General features: G+C 37.8%; 1 long non-coding RNA gene across 1 annotated transcript in view; it reads left to right on the forward strand.

The window, feature by feature from the left end:
• Nucleotides 1-18673, forward strand: part of LOC132789891 (uncharacterized) — a 100908-nt gene that overhangs the window by 44856 nt on the left and 37379 nt on the right. Inside the window, exon 4 of the long non-coding RNA XR_009632746.1 lies at nt 10432-10762. This is a non-coding gene — a long non-coding RNA (uncharacterized LOC132789891). The remainder of the gene's footprint in view (nt 1-10431; nt 10763-18673) is intronic.

An 18673-nucleotide genomic window follows, 5' to 3' on the forward strand; every position in this document is an offset into this window, starting at 1 on the left:
TGCCTGGGGTTCTCCAGAGTTCGAGTTGGAGTTGGAGCTGGTAGTTTATGGGTTTGGGTTAGACGTCCCTGGGCCTTGGAAAAGTGTTTTGAGGTTAAAAGTTTTGCGAAGCCCCTTTTGGCCCATTCGAGTGGTTTGGCAGCACAGTGGCTACAAAAGTAGATGTACCCATTAATCAGTGACAGCCTGAAGACCTTGATCTAACTTACAAACACAAATAATAATAATAATATCAATGCTGAATAGTTTTTTTAATAACACGTAGACTTTACACCATATAAATACCTGTATTAATGATATAAACAATAGAGTTGATAATGCCAATTATAAATCTAAGTCTGTTGCTAATACTGAAACGTATGAAACCAAATAGTAATTACTGAAAAGCTAAATTTCTGGTCAACATTTCCATAAGAATCTTTTTTCACTTATATTTTAAGAGTTCAAATGGTTCAAAAATCCATAAAGCAAAGAAAGTTTAATTTACTTATTTTCTTTTTTACTTTATTTTTAAAAATTTGTAAGCAAAACATAACAATGCACTGCAATAAAACTTATACTTTTAAATTAAATGCTACAAAATATAAAAAACTTAAATGCTAATTTCTGAATGATTTAAGTATCAGAAAGTTCTAAATTGATTCTATAATAATGTAATAAAATAAATAGTAATGCTCATATTGCTAATACTTTAAGTATTAACTAATTTTCCTCTACCTCAGTTTCCTTGAAGTGTTTCGTGCCACTGTGCGCGAGACAACAACTTCATTCAGTTCGAATTAATGCAGCGTGAATTAAGTGTCAAGGACATTTTTTTGGTTGGAGCCAGTTGCTGGTGACGACGCAACATGTTTCAGTCAGGCAGCAGGCAGTCAGGAGTTTGCCTCCCTTGGCCACACCTCTGTAAAATGTCCTTGCGTGTGCGGCCAAGTGAGGTTATGTTGTCATGCGTGTGTGCATATGTGTGTGTGTGGCAGAAAATGCGTTGCAACATTCAAGTAAATGACGTAAATGCATCACAGCCGGACAAGAGGAGCAAAGGAGAACGGACAGTCAGCCGCAGGGCGAGAGTAAGGTGAAAGTAAATCATCATGACCAGGAAGCAGTAGGCAGGAGGCGCATCAGAGAGTCCTGAAGGAGAGGCATCGAGGCAGGCATCAGGCGGCAGTTATGCCTGTCAAGATGAATGCCATATCATCGTACCGAAAATGGTGTCAAAACGTCAGCAGAGCAATCGTCGGTCCCGGGCAAATGCAAACGGCAAACAGAAGCCTCTGACTTCGTCTCCAACTCCAACTCCTTCTCCTCATCCTTGGGCAACTTCGTGTGTTGTTATCCGGGTGAATTATGAGTTGTGCAGCGCCATCAGCAACAGGAGCAAAACGGCGCAATGCTTCACGCCACATGCCGCACATGCCACAGACGATGGACGCCTCCTCTTTGGCCTCTTTTGGTAATCCGTCACATGGCAAATGTGGAACGTGCAACAGCACGGAGACAACTCACACGGTCAACACACAACGCAAACAAACAAACACTTGATGACCAACAAGCATTGGCCTCATTCTGTGCTGTGCGAAAAACTCGCAATTTATCCCTGAATGACCGCAGTTAAATTAAATGCTAAACGAAGACATTAACAATGCAGGACAGCTCTCGGACAGCAGGCAAGGCATATGTGGCATGTGTGGCATGTGGCATGTGGCATGCAACGCATGCATCAGACATCAAGCTGACTTCATTTTTGATGCACTGCCTCAAACTGCAGCTCGCATTGAGGTTAATTTGAATGCGAAATGTGACAATGCAATTGACAGTTGATTGAGTAAGGATAAAGTTCAGCTTTATGATAGAATTTCCTCCACTTGACTTTTGACTTTAAATTATGAGGACTTCAAAATGCATAAAATATTTGTGATTCTAATTAGTTATTATACATGTTTGTTTGAGATTATGCAGTGAATTCTAGAGCGATATTTATATAAATATAGCCTACATTTTGCATACAAATTTGTCAATTTGCTCAACTCAAAGAAGTCTCCAAAATATTTAAATATTTCTGACAAATTTCTTCAAAATATTTAACATATTTTATTAAGACTGTTCACAATATCATGACATATATTATATATTTACAATTTTGTTGAATGGCTTTTAAATAGTGAAGAATATTTCACGAAGTTTAATACAATAATATTCGTTAATATTCGTATAAAAATGAATTTTTTTCGGTTTGGTAGTCAGATAATCTGGTATTTTTGTAATTTATGGTATATTTTAATTATAGTACTGTATCAATATACCGAATATAGCTTTTGATAACTTTTTGTATTTTTGTAGTATATTGATTTGGTATATTTTAGGAATAATATCTCAATGTTTTGTTGTTATTCGTGATAATATTTGCATTGAAGTATCTATTGTATATCAATATACCAAATATAGGCTGTGTGTATATATAGGTATTTTTGCAGTATATTAATTTAATATATTTTAAGAAAAATTAACACTTTTTTGACATTATCAAAGGGCGGGTATTTCACAGTCGAGCACACTCGACTCACTCTATAGACAGAACTAGTCAAAATAATTTAAATTGTATAGGAATATGAATCAAAGATTTATAGTAATCATCGATAATAATTCGTATTAGTATTGTGTTTATTTCGTCAGAATTCTTTGGAGAATTCGATAAATATAATTATTTAAATTGGTGCTAAATCTTAAATCAAAACTGCACAATAGAAATCTACGTAATCGTCGGTTGTCCTTTTCAAGGATGATTCATGTAGCGTTTGTTGTTTGCCTGCGACTTCCCGTTTGCAGTGCTGATGAAATTCGATACAACATCGAAAGCCACAGCCACATGCCACAAATTTACTGCTCGTTCATCAAGTGTGACATCGGCTCAAGTAATTGCCTCGGACATTTCACGCCAAACTGAACGCAGACGACACCCAATCAAAGTGCAAAACCAAAAAAGAACCGAAAATCAAGATGCAACAAAATAGTTGGGCCAAAAAACAAAAGAGAAACCGATAACTGAATTTTGGAGACCCAAAAAAAAAGTGAAGCGCGGAAGCTGCTAAGCGAGAAAGAGAGGGAAAAAAGAGGGGGAAGAGGAAGCTCTTCAATTTTTGCTGACATTTATGAAGTTCCGATTAGCGGCATGGAATTTATGCGCTACTGAAATTTTGGTTAAACTCCGATGAGATCTCAAATTACCTCAGACTGAGATGTAGACTGTGGACGTCTTCTAATGCCCCCTGACACTTGCTGCCAAGTGTAAAAGACTAAACTCACTTTACGGCACATTTGGCGCCCCGAAAAAGCGTTGCGATCTTAACTTGATTTATTGCCAATGCGATCGTAAATCACACAAAAGCCTTTTCCGCAGCTTTTGATCTAAATACGCGTTTAATCTGTCCATCAGCTGTAAAGAAAGGGAAGGAAAGAAGGGGAAGGGTGATCGCTTAATCGGCACAAACTGGCAATCGAGACGGAGATACAATTAACCCCAGGGGGCCTCCAATAAACGTGATATCGTTGGTGGTAATCAACGAGGCAGCAGCAGCAACAAACAGCAACAGAGGCAGACATCGACAACGTATTGGAAATCGATTCAACCTACGCGTTGCACTCGCTTTTGTTAGTTCAACTTGTTGCTGTGGCTTTTTAGCTGTGCTTTGTTATTGCTACGATTGCTATTGTTGGGTAATTGGGTAATTGGAATGTCAAAAGTGGCCAAAAGCACGACTCTACGACTCTATTGCGATCGCGAATTGCCAACAACATGTGCCAACAGTAGCCAAAACAAACTTTAAACTGTTGTAAGTCGATGGCTGTGCCTGCAGGATAACCATAGCTTGCTCTTTACTTTATGAATTGCGACAGAAAGAGGGGGGAATTTAAATTGAAATGAGTTACTATATTAAAGTATAACCAACCATTACTTAATTAAATTCTGGAAAGAAGTGATAGTGAAAAGGAAAAAAGCAAAAGGAAAAGTCTTAAATAGTTCTACTATGAATACGTCAATAATATTAATTAGTAATTAAACTAGTTAAAGGTAAAATATTCGCACTAGTCTTAAATTATACTTATACTTTTTACTCTTAAGTATTAATAGAGAAGTGACGAGAGGGAACATGATCAAAATAAGATAAAATATTGCATACTAAAAAGTATTTAGATACTGAAATACTAACAAGACAAGGCGATAGAAGAGTTCTTTAACAAAACTGAGATCTCATTTATGAATATTTCAAAAGTCACTCTTAAAAAGTTATAAGGCAAATGTGAATAGTCTTTCGTAGTAATTTTACTATAAATAAACTGTATGCAAAGATCGAAACTTATTCCTATTATTATTTTGTTTTAAACAAGTAAGAAAGCTACTTACTTACTTTTCTATTGTTATTATGCACACCAATCCACATCCATTTACTAAAGATTAATTTTCACTTTTAAATGAGTCTCTAAACTGACCTTTCTCAAAAAAATCCCCTTCTACCCTCCCAAATAGTCGGAATTATAATTGGCAATTCACCGGCACTTGAAATGTCTAGGCAATAAATATGCTATCGGAACAAATTGCAACATTATAAAATTACAGAGTTTAACGTGTGATTCATGATAAAAATTGACAAAGATAAACACGTTCAATCATGCCAGCTGATTGACGAGCAAACACACAGCACACCCAACACACCCAAGTTGAACCTAAACTCAAATCTGTATCGAACCTAACCCAAACGCAGCTCTAAAAAGCACAGATCAATTGAACAAGCCTCTGTGTGAAATGTGTTTGATGGAAGGCAGAGAACACGACAGCAGAGCAAACGCAACGATAGCAAAGAGAGTTAGCTGGTGATGATGATGATGATGAAGAGGAGGAGGAGAGTGTGAAGGCGGGCCCACAGGGCGTATACGTACTCGCAATGTATGCGTGGCCCTTTCATTTGATTGATTGATGACGCATCGTCGGGCGTCGTAATTCATGTTGAGAGCCGAACAATTTGCGTCCGTCTGTCTGTCCGTCCGTCTGTCCGCCAGGTGAGCCTGGAAAAAGGGCCTGCGAAAGGTGAGACAATAAAATGCCAAAACGGTTTTTCATCTCCTCAGCTTGTTGCATGTGTGTGGCAAGCAAGCTCTTAGCTTCAGCTTCGGCCTACGCCTACAGCCAGACAGCCTTTGCCTCCCACACACACACTCGGAGGAAGAGACAGAGGGGGGGGGAGAGAGGCAGGCAGACAGAGAGACAGACTCAAGTGGGACTAGGGCAAGGCCGCAGCAAAATCGAGGAATTAAATTCGCATGCCTCGCCGTGTGGCAGCAGCAGTGGCAAAGGCAAAGGCCACGCAAACGTGCTGAGTTGAGGGTCAGAGGGTAGAGGGTGGCAAGAGAAGGCAGTATTGTGGGGCACGGTGTCGCAAAAAAGACAAAAGCAACAACAACAACGGCAACGGCAAAAAGTTGAGGAAAAATTGTTTTTCTAGCAGTTCGGTTTCAGTTTCCTTTTGGCGAAAAACCCCAAATAGCTAGCGATTTTTTTCACGTTTTAATGTTGCCTGTCGCCCAGTTCCCCCCTCTCTCTCTCCCTCTTTCCTCCCATAGACATGCTCAACATTCACACACACACACACACTCACTTACACCCTCTCGACTCTGGGATTCGTGTGCGTGAGCAAAAGGAGACTGAGACTGGGAGTTGCCAAGCGTTGTCTGCCTGCCGTCTGCTGGCTTCCACCGAACACCGAGTACGGTTCTCCCTACACTCCCCTACACTCTCCCTACACTCCCTCCCTACTCTGTTCCTGCTTTGTTCCATTCATCGAACCGATGGCAACTTGTTGATTTTGTGTGAAATTCACATGCAAAAACCAAACCAATTTCGCCCTTCATTTGCGGGCGCCAGTTGCCGGTTTCCTTTTTTTTCCCCTCTTCAGTTTATTTTCCTTCTTCCATTCTTTTTTTGCCCAGCCATTCGCTGTGTTTGTTTTGTGTCCTTTTTCGTTTTTCGTTTTGCGTTTTTCCTGATTTTCCTTTTCGCCGCCAAACTAGGCTGCCAGCTGCGAATTTTGCCAGCCAGTGAAATCAATAATCGATTTCGCAGTGTAATGTCTGCCTTTAAAGTATGTCGAAATGTTATTTTTTGTGCTGCTTTATGTGTGTGCGTATTAAAGAGTTGAACTCGAGGTTAAAGGTTACGCGACTGCCGCATGCCGCATGCCATAAAATTGCAGACGCTGCTCATTAATATTTAATATGCGTTATGCTTGGGCGAAAGTACTGACAATTTGTGGCCATTAAATATATAAAAGTCGAAAGTTTCTTTAGTGCTTGAAAGAATGGCAATGTGAGAGATGAAATTTTGATATACTACTTATGTTATGTTAAGTACTATGTATAATATTTATGACCAATCAAAAGTCATTAACAAAACGTTGATACTACTTAAAAGAATTGAGTTTAAATCTTAGACATGTAATAAAAGAAGTTGGGATTTAAATTCTGTTTTTTTTAGTCGAAGGCAGCCAGCATTCTCTTTTCTGTAAATTAAATTTAATATTTAATACCAGCTCAATATAATACATAAATAAATTGTGTTGTTTATTAAAGTAAAAGGCAAGTCAGAAGGTAATTTCTAAACTAACTTTATATACATTTAAGTAGTGTGCCAATTGCTTCTATAACACAAATTGCTAATTAGACAACTAAATTTCAAGGCAGTTTAATTTAATCGCTGGCGCCATCTATCGTTCGTTGTAATTTGTTAACTTTCCTTACGAGACCAAATTTGCCTGTAATCGAAGTTGTTATTATAAGATGAAAACGAGATTCAAAAATTCTACATTTTGTACATCACTTTTTGTACTATTATTCTTCATACTATTTTTCGCTTTCGAAAAAAATTCGTCTAGACAACATTGTTGTTACTCTAAATTAAATTTGATATCATTTAATTTATTGTTGCACTCTTATTTTAATTTTGTCGACTATTTCTTTGTCTACAATTTAGCATTGAAGCGTGTCGTTAAGTATTTATATTAAATTTATTTGCTTACTATATTTGATATGAACACAAAAATTCCATAAGTCAGAGCAATTGATTTCCGTTCGGCAAGATTTATTTGTTATCTACAAACTTTGAAATATTTTCTTAACTAAAATTAAAAAATTCAATGAGTCACCGTATTCAAATGCGGTTCTTTATTTGCTCTCTACAAATTTTGAAATATTTTCTTAACTTTTTGCACTTTTAAGTAAAAATATTATTATTTTGTAATACTATTTAAACTAAGTTTATCATAGAATATTGTTATACCAATTTACCAATTTTAGCATAGAATATTGTTATATTATTTTAACTAAGTTTATCATAGAATATTGATATATTATTTTACCTACTAGTAAGTTTATTATAGTTCATTATGCAATTCCCCTGACTTCATTCGAGCAAACACATTCTCATATATTGAGTATAAATATTATATAAGCCTGCTCAGATCAATCTTAGTCGCTAATACAATTCATATGCCATATTTAGTCTAGTTATTTATGGATTAGGTCGCACACTAGTATCCGAGTATTTGCATTTGAAGCGACAAATCAAATTATCTGTGTGGCGTGAGGCATTCGTCATGGGTGCCATTGAAAGGCGAGTTCACTTCCCTCTTTCTCTGTGTGTCTCTCCTCTCTCCTCCTCTACGATGCTGTGGTCATCAGTGAAGCATGTTCGTGTTGGCCTCGGTGTCGGCCACAGTCACAACCATCCGTCATGTCTGGTGACGTTGAAGACATGGCCCAGTACTCGTCGTCGTCGTCATCATCGCTGTTCGAGTGCACTGGCATCGGATTTGAACAGTTTGATGGATCAACTTGCTCACGTCCTCGTCATAACTCACAACACTTTCCGTCTGTCCCATCTATCTGACTGTCCGTCCCTCTCTCTTTCTGTATCTGTCTCTGTTCTTGGCCACGACGCCGTTTTGACGTTTGACGTGAGCGCACGTTTGATGGAAGATCTGTCAGGTCGGAGCAGGCATTGAGCTTGTTCCAATTCGCTTGCAGCTTTACGCTGTCTGTTTCAATGTTGGCCAATTTGGTGAATCTGAATGATTGGCGGCGGCTTTTGTTCTCTCTTTCCCCCTCTCGCCCTCTCTCTCTCTGTCTCTTCTTTCCATTGCAAGTACAAGGCGCAAATTCTTCGCTCTTTATTCTCGCCATGCCCTGATTTATTGGCAATTAATATGATTGAAGTGTCATAATTCATAAGCGGCTTTTGTAGCCAGTTCTCAGTGTTCTCAGTGTTCCCACTGCTCAAGTCTCTCCTCACTCTCCGTCTCTCTCTACTTGCAATTGCCAAGCAATATGTTTCGCATAGGCATCTCTGAGTGTGCACTTGGGAATCTTAAAGAAGAAATTCACAGCAGATTGATAGCCAAGATAGCGACACTGAGAAATTCGCAGCGAGTATCACAAATTCAACTTTATTAGCTAGCAATGCGAGTAATAAATAGTTGACTACAATTGTAGCTAAGCAGAATAGTTTTTGTATATCAGCTAAAATGAGAAAGAAGGTTATATAGAATTAAAGTCGACGAGAAATTTAAATTTAACTGCAGCTAAATTATAGATTTCTCTGCTCTTGTTTCGGCTAACTTATCTTATTTTTAACATTTTTAATAGTAATTTGTTTAATATGTGAATATTCATTTAAATTTTTTGATGTTATTCAACCCGCTATCCATTGGGTAGAAGGGTATTATAACTTTGTGCTCAGGCGAAATGAACGTAAGGAGAATCTCCGGTATCAATATTCTTATTATAGCCGTTTTAGTATTTTTTGGGTATATTAATTATGTTTTGCTTTCATTCAAAATGCGAAGTAAGTGTCTCACCGTCGAGTATACTCGACATTTTTTATTATTTTATGAAATTTCTACACACTTGTTTTAATTTATTTGCTTTATTTAATTTTGATGTCATAACTGTGAGTACAATTTCCTCAACTTTGCTTAATAAATTTGAATGCAATTGCAAACAGTGAAGATTAGTTTCAACAAATCATTCAAAGATTATTCATCTATCACAGAGAATGATTTAGGTCGGCATATGAAACATTTGTCAGCTGATTTTGAGCAAAAGCAGTTAATAAGTTTTTTGGGTTTGGCCAGATGAAGTGTCAAAACTTTTGTATTTCACTTAAGATTTGTGCACTCATTTCTGTCCCTCAACAAGCATTTTGAGTCTTCCGCATTTATTGCTATATAAGCCGCATACTCGTATTTGCCGCCTGCAGTTAAACCCATAAACAACACCAAAGTCGCCACAAAACACGAGTGGTAAATGGAGGAAGGGTCTAGACCCTTTTTTGGGGAGGAGAGAAGAACGAAACGGGAAGAAAGTGCTTGAAGTGCTGAGGAGGAGGAGGAGGAAAAGGAAGTAAGGCAGCTTTCAGCGTGACGCTTTCTTTAATTTTGACAAGACGTAAAGTCTATTAAGAAAGTCAATCAATGTCTCTCAAGCGAGTTGGCTTCGACTTTGGCTCCGGGGTCCTTCAACTGTTCCCTGTCTTTGTGTGTGTGTGTGTGTGTGTGTGTGTGTGAAGGATGAGCTGTAGCTGCGAATAAAGTTCTGAAGTGACAGACAGAGAGAGAGAGAGAGAGAGCTGAGGCAAAGGGAGCCAGAGACAGACAGACAGTTAGTCAGTGGGAGTGACGTGTGGATAGGAAGGGAGCAGGAGGGAAGAGGTCTTCGTTTGAGTGTCGGCTACTTGACTGACAGTTGGACGCGGACGTGGACACAGATACAGAGACAGACACAGACACGGACACAGACACGGACGATTGTTGTGTGGAGAGTGTCGTGACTCGCCTCGAGTTGATTGAAAGGACGTATTCAATGTGTGCACACGGTAAAAATTATGAAGAAAAATTGAATTCGCTGTGAAAAGTTGACAAAATGGACTTCGAAAAACGGAACGGAGAACGGAAGCGAACGGACAAGCAGCAAGGCAGGTCATCAACGGGCTCTGACAGCGACAAGGACGACAACAAGGATGGGAAGGATGGTGAGTTGGCAAACAGGTAAAACTTTTGCCCGGCGACATTAATTTGTAAAAGTGTTTTTCATCAAACAGGAATTAATTAAGATGCGAGAGCCAAAAACTTTGCAGTGCAAAAGGAAAATCCAGTTGAGAGACGAAAAGTCTTGGGGGAGAGGGGGAAAGGGAAAGCGAAAGGAAAGCAAAGTCAGATTGGCGCCAATAATAATTGAAAATCATCACTCGAGATTTGCTAATTATGTGGAATTATCATCTCAATTATTTATTTTTCGATTTCCATGCGCATTTTTCTCTCACTCTCTTTTACTTCGTGTCATTCGTCTAATTACTTTTATACATATATCTCTCTGCTTTTTTTCTAGTTGCTGCTGCTCAGGTGCGATTATAATCAAAGCTTCAAGGATTTGCCGTCAAAGTCTCGAACTTCTCAATTAAACGAATGCATAAATCATTGGCCCATTGGCACGTCTGCAGATAATTCCCAAAAGTCCCCAAACGATGAGCATTAGAGTGCGAAAATACACAGAGAGCGAGAGAGAAGAGGAAAATCAAAGACGTCCAGCCAAGGACTAAGGACTAAGGACGACACACACTCATAAATCTGTGGGAAATGTTGCTAATTAAAAAAATACGCATATTCCATCATCATTTCGTCTAGATGAAGAAGAAGGAGAGAGAAGAGAAAACTTCTGGGTGAGTGTTTCAGCTGATAAAACTCGGCGCAGATTTATTCCCCTCCATAATCCATAAATATGCTTTTACCACACACATATCCATACACACCTCGTATGTGGTAGTGTGTGTGTAAATACATCTTCATAAATTTGCTTGGGCTTTGGGTATGTCATTCCATGACGCATTAATTAATAGCCACATCAACAACTTACAACAACATCAACACACACACACACACACAACTACAATTATAATACATAATAAGGTTGCATGTTCAATATAAGCATTCTTGACTCTCTCTCTCTCTCTCTGTGACGCGTCCTTTGGGGCATTTTGAGGTCTTCGTTCACGTCTCGCGGTCTGTCAATTGCCTTCGAAGCAGCAGCAGCAGCAGCTCAATATTAATGATTGGCTTAAACAACAACTACTAGCACTTGCTTTAGTTAAACTATGTGTCTAAACTTAATTCGCAATTGAAGTGACATTTAATTTTGACATTTAAACAAAGCGAAATGCGCTTAAATTTAGCAGGATATTATGTTAATGAGTTCTGCATTTATATGGAAATATTAAAGTAGGTATTTTAGTCTGATGAAGCATCTTAGCTATCAATAATTCAGTGAATTCAAATCAATTGACGTCGATTAGTTAGAAATCAAAATTCACTATAAGTAGCAAATTTACCTCAGTGTTAAATATCTTGTATATATATGAATGAAGTGGTTATGCATGAAAGAGGTTATGTAAATCCTTTTTTTCCCACAACAAATCACTTATTCTGTTCCTTGTTCTTGTTTTAAATTCATTTTCTTAAGTAGAAGATTCCAAAGTGACCCCAATTCAGTCAATAAAATCTGATCCACTTGTATAATCGCATTTTCTATTATTCACTTAAAGTGTTTTACTTATTATTAATAGCATATTAGTTATATATCAATTAGCTATCAAATTTTTATTGAAAATGCATTGCTTAGTTGTCAATTTATTGAATATTCTTATTAGCATTTGACTTACTATAAGAAGGTTCATTCAGTAATGATCTAAAAAGTATGCTACAGTTTTTGTACAATTTGATTTATTGCATTAATAAGTAGACGGCATTTAAAACCGACAGACAATTAAACATTTACCTCGTTTTAACAGTGCAATCTTAATACCAAATGAAGGGAAACAAATATAGTTTTATTTTGTTTTCAAGTTTTTAATGAATTCCTTTAGTTTACAAAGTACAATTATGTATTTATGAGGGTTCATTTTAAAAGAATGCTGACTACTTTATTCAATCTATCTTCGTCTCTTTGGTAAACACTTAAAAATAATATAGATAACTAAAAGATCCCTGTGAAGAAATGTTCATAAATTCATCAAGATAGCAAAATTATTAACTAATGTACTCAACCGGCAAGTTAGCTTCAACTATTCTTTCGACAACGCTATGGTAAAGTAAATAGGTGAAAATATTAGTAAAGATATTCCCAGTTAAGCATATGCTTTATATTTAACATCCGTGTTTGATGCGAAACGATTATCCATATGGTCAGACAAGAAAGATTTAACAGATTGAAGCTGGACAAGCGAGAAAATCTTACATGGGAGAAGCAAAGTAAGGGAAGGGAACTGGGACGAATTATGCTAGAGATAAATAACAAATAAGCAAATGATAAATAATAATTTCGGTGAATACATCAGAGAGAGCCAGGCGAGCTAATTGGAATTGATTAGACTCGCAAAACGCCCACGACACAACTAAACTTGCCACAGTCCCTGCCCCCAAATGTTGCCCACTCCCTCCGCTCTCCGCCCACTCGGTTTTGTCTCGGCCAAATGCACGTTTCACATATATTTATCTGCATCTAAGGGGCAAGCACACATATGTGTGGCAAGTTGAGAAGTTTTATTTCAGAAACAGAGAGAGAGAGAGTGAGAAAACCTTAGTAACAAATGTGCTTAATATTTGTGATCGATGGAAAGTGCTTCGTTTTATTTTGGCGTTGATCAGAGAGAGGCAAAGGACTATTTATTAGCCGCCAACTAATGAGCAATGTTGCATGGAGAGGCGTTGCACTAATCACTTCATTAGCTGGAGCCGGGCAATGTCAGAGGCTCGCAATCCCAGAGGCCAGGCCCCAGAGCAGACATATTTATTTAACCTGCAAATCACAAATTCATCCATCATCCTTTATGCCAGGACGACGTCGTTGTCGCCGTGTGACTGACATCCTTCAAGCTGCTTGGGGGCAACAAATGTGCTTCGTTTACTTCTTCGCCGACGTCGTCGTCGTCGTCGTCGCCTTTGACTGACATTTGACTTCAATGCTGACGAGCTTGGCGACGTTGAAAGCGACAAGTTCATTGTCCTTGCCACCTACAAAAGATGGCAAGCAGGAAGGACGAGGCTTGCCCGCTTCGTAATAAACACGCCCTCTGCTCGAAAGGACTACGCACACACACACACACACACAGAGCTGCGCAGCTATGAAGGACGCACTTTGTTCGCAATTTGTTTTGTTTGCCTTATTCACAAAAACCGCACCTCGCACTCCGCTCTTCTTCTTCTTCTTTTCTCCCCTCCAACTTCGAGCTGCGTCTGCTGCAACTGTTTGTGCTTGGCCAGCCTTAAGTTGGGGTAGTTCCTCCTTCTTCTTCTGTCTGCTCGCTGTCTTGGTCTGCGTAAATCTCTATAGATGCCTCGCTTTGCCTCAGACTGCGAGTGTTTGAGTGTATGTGTGTGTGTGAGGGAGTGTGTGTGTATGTGTGTGTGTCTTGACTGGGAAATGTGTGTCGTGCTGAAATATTCTCGCAATTTGGGTTAAAACTTAAAGCGCAGCAGCTATTCACATACGTCTATTAAATACTTCAAATCAAACTTATTTATGTGGCAAGGATGTGCACGTTAAATAACAAGAGTATAAATATATAGAGAAGGAAATCAGTAAAGTGAGAAGGTAAAGGACTTTTAAATATAAATGCATAAAAAAAGTGAAGTAGAAGGGAAAGAAAAAGCAAGTAATGTGAATATAAGTGGGAAAGCAGTGTAGAAAGGTATTATAGAAGATAGAGTAACAGATTTTCAAATTATAAAAAACAAGTAAGAAAGCTACCTATTTTAAACAAAACTATATTCTACACATATACCAAATCAATATACCGAAATATACCGAAGGATATATTTGCATTATCGATATAGTAGTACATTTAAAATATACCATATATGACCATATTCTAAAATTATACTCAAATTATATACAAAATTAAATCAAAGGCATTTTGAATGAATAACTATGTCGATATACCAAATTATCGACATACTTATTCATTTAAAATAAACCATAAAGTTTAACATCATATTCTAAAAATATACGAAAATATACCGAAGGTCATTAAATTATAAAATATAACAGATTTTCAATCAAAGCAACAAAGACCCAACTGCAGTAGGCGTTTCTTCAATTTTTATCCGATCGCAACCAAATTCTCAGGATTCATAAATACTGTAGCTATTGTTGTCTATACCAAAATACTTCAAAATGGCGCTTGTTATTCAAAATTGTCGACTTAGTGGTTGAAAGTAGGCGTTTCACTTGAATTTCATTCATAAAGTGTTTTACAATAGAGTAGACTATTTTTAAAATAACTTAAATAGTACTTAGTATGAGCAATTTAGTTGAATTTCTTGCTAAATATTAAAATTGAACTCAATGAGCTGCTGCAATTTAATCGCCTTCTGCCAGCGGGAAGTAATGCAGATCAACTGACGAAATTCAATTCGAGAAGCTGTTAGAGAATCGCAAATGCACTTTAAGTTATTGCTGGCGTTTTGCGAGCAATGAATCAGTTGTTTCGCTGGTTAAGCGAGGCAAAAGGCAACCCGAAATTATTCACACACACTCACACACACACTCAGTTGCAATGCAATCGCAGAGACATTGTGATAGGAAATGCAATAATGTGTGTTAGCTCATAATTAGCTGTTCATGTGTCACGCAGCCAACTGCAGTTAGAGGTGAATGGAAATGAGAATGTGAGATTTGGCGTCAACAGCCAATTTGGTGCATTAGCGCAAAACCGTTGGCCAATTAATGTCAAGCGAGACTCTCTGAAGGAGGCGAATCCGTTTTGTTCCGCCTTTGGGGACATTTCTAGTTGCATGGATTACTCCAAAGTCCGACGAGTTGCTAATCAAACACATCTCCAAGGCGTGAGTGGGTGTTGAAAAAGCCCAATTGTCAGACAGACAAAGCCGAAGCGGACTCCAAGACATCGTTAATCAAAGGACGAAGGATGAAGAAGGAATTCGTGCAGTTGCAAGTTTGTCCCAACTCAATAAATGTCATCGTCATCGTCGTCGCGTTGTTGCGGGGCCAAAATGTTAATTAGGCAGCGTGTGCCACCTGTGTGAAGGCCGGCGACATGCACAGACATGCACGAACATGCACGAGCATGCACGGACTTGCAGTAATTACGACGCAAGACGGCAACGGCGATTGTCAGCTGCGATTGCGGCTATCGGAAAAGTCCTTTTGTTTTGCCAGCTTGAAGCGAATTAATCAGCGGCAAGCATTCGACATTGTTATCGGACGTCATCAACAGCAACCGCAAGAGCAAGAAGAAGAAGTAGAGGAGGCAACAACAATGGGGCAAGAAGCACAACAATGACAGCAACCATCAGCAGCTAAAGCAACAGACATGCAGCCACAACAACAATACGAGGAGTGCTCTCTCACAAGCAACTCACACCCACCAAACAAACACACACATACACTTACACACACACACTCGCTAAACAACAAACGGGATCCTTCTATCCATATCTGTCGTCTGCCTTTGATGTGCGCCTTTGACAAGTGAGTTGACAATGTCAACGTCAACAGTTGACAGCCTTATTATGGCATTATGTCAGCTGCTTCTCCCTTCTCCTCCTCTGCCTCCACTCTATGCTTGCAACTGCCTCAGTCCTTTGAGCTGCCCTTGGCTATGTTTGTGCCACAGCACCGATCGAATGAATAAATGTGAATGCGAATGTGCTGCAAACTCTTGTTGACTCTCGACTGCTGACAACACTCGTGTGGTTATTAACCAACACTGAAATGTGACACCTTGATTTTGCATGTTTTACAGCACTGAAGTTAAATTAAAACAAGGTAGAAAGTTACCAATTTTCAAAAAAATCATATTATAAAAATATACTGAAAGCCATATTTGGTACGTCGATATAGTAAATGAAACATTTTTTCAATATTTTCATATATTCATAAGAACCAGTTATTTCAATATTTTGAGCTCTTTCGATAAAACTTAACAGGTTAAGTTTCTTCAGAACTACATCTACTTTCAGTAAACGAAATCAAGTCAGATTTCTATCGTTGTTTTAGAAATATATTTAGGTACAAGCGTTGGAACTTTCTCTTCAACTAAAACATTTTTATTTCTTTATTCCACAAATTAAACGTATGTACCTTCAAATAACTTTAGTTATTTTATTACTGAAGTCATTTCACAATTTCAGTTACTTATTTCTATTATTATTATATTCGAAAAACGAAGAGAAATAAGTGACAGAAATTCTAGCTAAAATATTTCTTATTTTTTCAGTTTTCGTTGTTTTTCAAATTGAGTAAGCTTTGGTTTTTATTATTATTTTTTAAACCTTCTTTGTGTCCCAAGTAAAGTAAGCTTTAGTTACTAAAGTAATACCAAGAGTAATGCTATAATTCCTGACCTATCTTCAACCTCACTGTCCACCTAAAACTCATACTTTCGTCAGCCTGCTGCGTCAGACAACTTGATTGACAGCTGAATCAATTATTTTGGACAATATTCAGAGCAGTCAAAGTCCGAGAACGAATACGACACCGAATATACGATGAGTGTGAGTTTGAGTTGGAATTCGAGTGCGTCAGATGCCAAACTAATTACATAAACCGAATATTTTTGTGCAAGAAATAAATGATTTGCTGGCCATAGAGATTGTCATTCAAATGCGTCATTTCATACATTTTATGACATGGCCATCGAACGATGACAATGAAAATTCAGCACAACACACATTACGAAGCTCACCTGGAGGCGGAGTAAAATACTAATTCAACTCGGAATCGAAATCGGAATCGGAATCAGAATCGTAGCTAGAGTGTGTGACTGTGTGTGTGTGTGTGTGTTGTGTATCCTCATCAACACCCAGGTCTGTCAGCGACCATTCAGACTTCAAGTGTAAGACATGTCAGCTCCACTCAATGCCAATCCTCCTCTCTCTCTCTCCTCCTTCTCTTTGGTCACTTCCACTTGCACGAGTGCGTAACACTTGTCCGTCACATCAAAAGCATCAAAAGTTTTCTCATGTGAATGTGTTCTGCTCTGCTCTGCTCTGGCATTGAAAGTTTTCCACCTTTCCAGCGGCGCGTTGACATATTAATCCTAAATAGAAATTTCATCAGCAGGCAACAACAACAATGACAGCCACTGGACACGACTCTCTCTCACTCTCTCTTGATTTTCTGTACCCTCCTATGACAATACGAATATATGAGCGTATGATTCGACTGACAGACTGTCAACAGAACGCAAGGGGCGGGGGAGAATCCCAGAGATCTCCACAGAAAAAAATGTGTTCGTTTATATTTCGCATTATGCTTAGACAATGGATTTTATGATTAGAGTGCCAAAATGATATTGACGGCCAGTGTTTTCTAAATATATTTCAAATCGTTACAAAAAATGGGGCTAAAACATATAAAAATATTTATTCTATTTGCTCGAAAGAGGCATTTCAATTTAAAACCTTTTTGAATTATTATTTTTAACTCTATTCATTTTTAATCTGTGCATCTTTTGTCGTTTCATTACTCGTAATATTTTACATATTTTTTCAATTATTGATTATTAGTTTCTTTATTTATAATTAAATAATTTTCGATACTAATTCAATATATCAAATATAACCTTTGGTATATTATTAGTATTTTTGCGGTATATTAATTTGGTATATTTTTAAATAAATACGCAACTCATAGCTTTTTACTTGATATTTATTTTTTTATTAATGTTTTTTTCTTTTTTTTTTCAATAATTATATTCTTAATATTTAAATAAATTCAGTTTAGTATAGGATCAAACATTTTTTAGTATATTTATATTTATATTTATTATTCACATTTTTCAATACATTATCTTAATTGTTTTTATTTATTTATTACTTACACATTTCTATAATTTTTATGTATTCATCTATATTTTGTAATATTTATATTTATTATATTTTGTATTTACTTTTATTTGCATATTTTTGCAATCTCTCAAGTCGAGATATAGAGATAGCATTGCATTAATGTCCCCATTAATTAATTTGTCATCTAAAAAAAAGTAGATGAATTTATTTGAAACACAATGCTATATAAAAAGGCCCGTAAAAAAGAAGGGCAAAAAGGAAGTGGACATTTAATGAACTCGACGGTCGCTCCGAAGGCATGAGAACATTTTAAGTCCCCCTTTTGGGAGGCATGGCGACTGCACAGAGAGGGGGAAAGAGAGAGAGTGGAGTGAGGGAGGGAGGGGGAATGTGTGTGGTGGCAAACTCATTTGTCGCAGCAAAGTGCGATTGACAAACTGTCAGGCGATGCATTTTGTTGTTTTCATTTTCATTTCATTTTCACTTTGGGCTGCTTCGCTGATGCAACATGCGGCATGCAGTGCACTGCTGAGAGACGGAGAGGGGAAAGGGGGGAAGGGGAAGAGAAAAAAACTCGAAATTAATTGAACAATTTAAAGCAATTTTTTCGCCTTTTTTGGGCGACGGCGGCCATTCGGGCTGTCGGTGTCAAAAAGGACATGACCGAACATTTGGCTGAGCTCAACTGAGTGAGTGAGTGAGAGATTGTTTTATTGATTTTGCATAATAAAAATGTCACACACACACAGAGACAGAGACACAGA

Source organism: Drosophila nasuta, chromosome 2L (genome assembly GCF_023558535.2).
Source record: "Drosophila nasuta strain 15112-1781.00 chromosome 2L, ASM2355853v1, whole genome shotgun sequence".
NCBI classification, from domain to species: domain Eukaryota; kingdom Metazoa; phylum Arthropoda; class Insecta; order Diptera; family Drosophilidae; genus Drosophila; species Drosophila nasuta.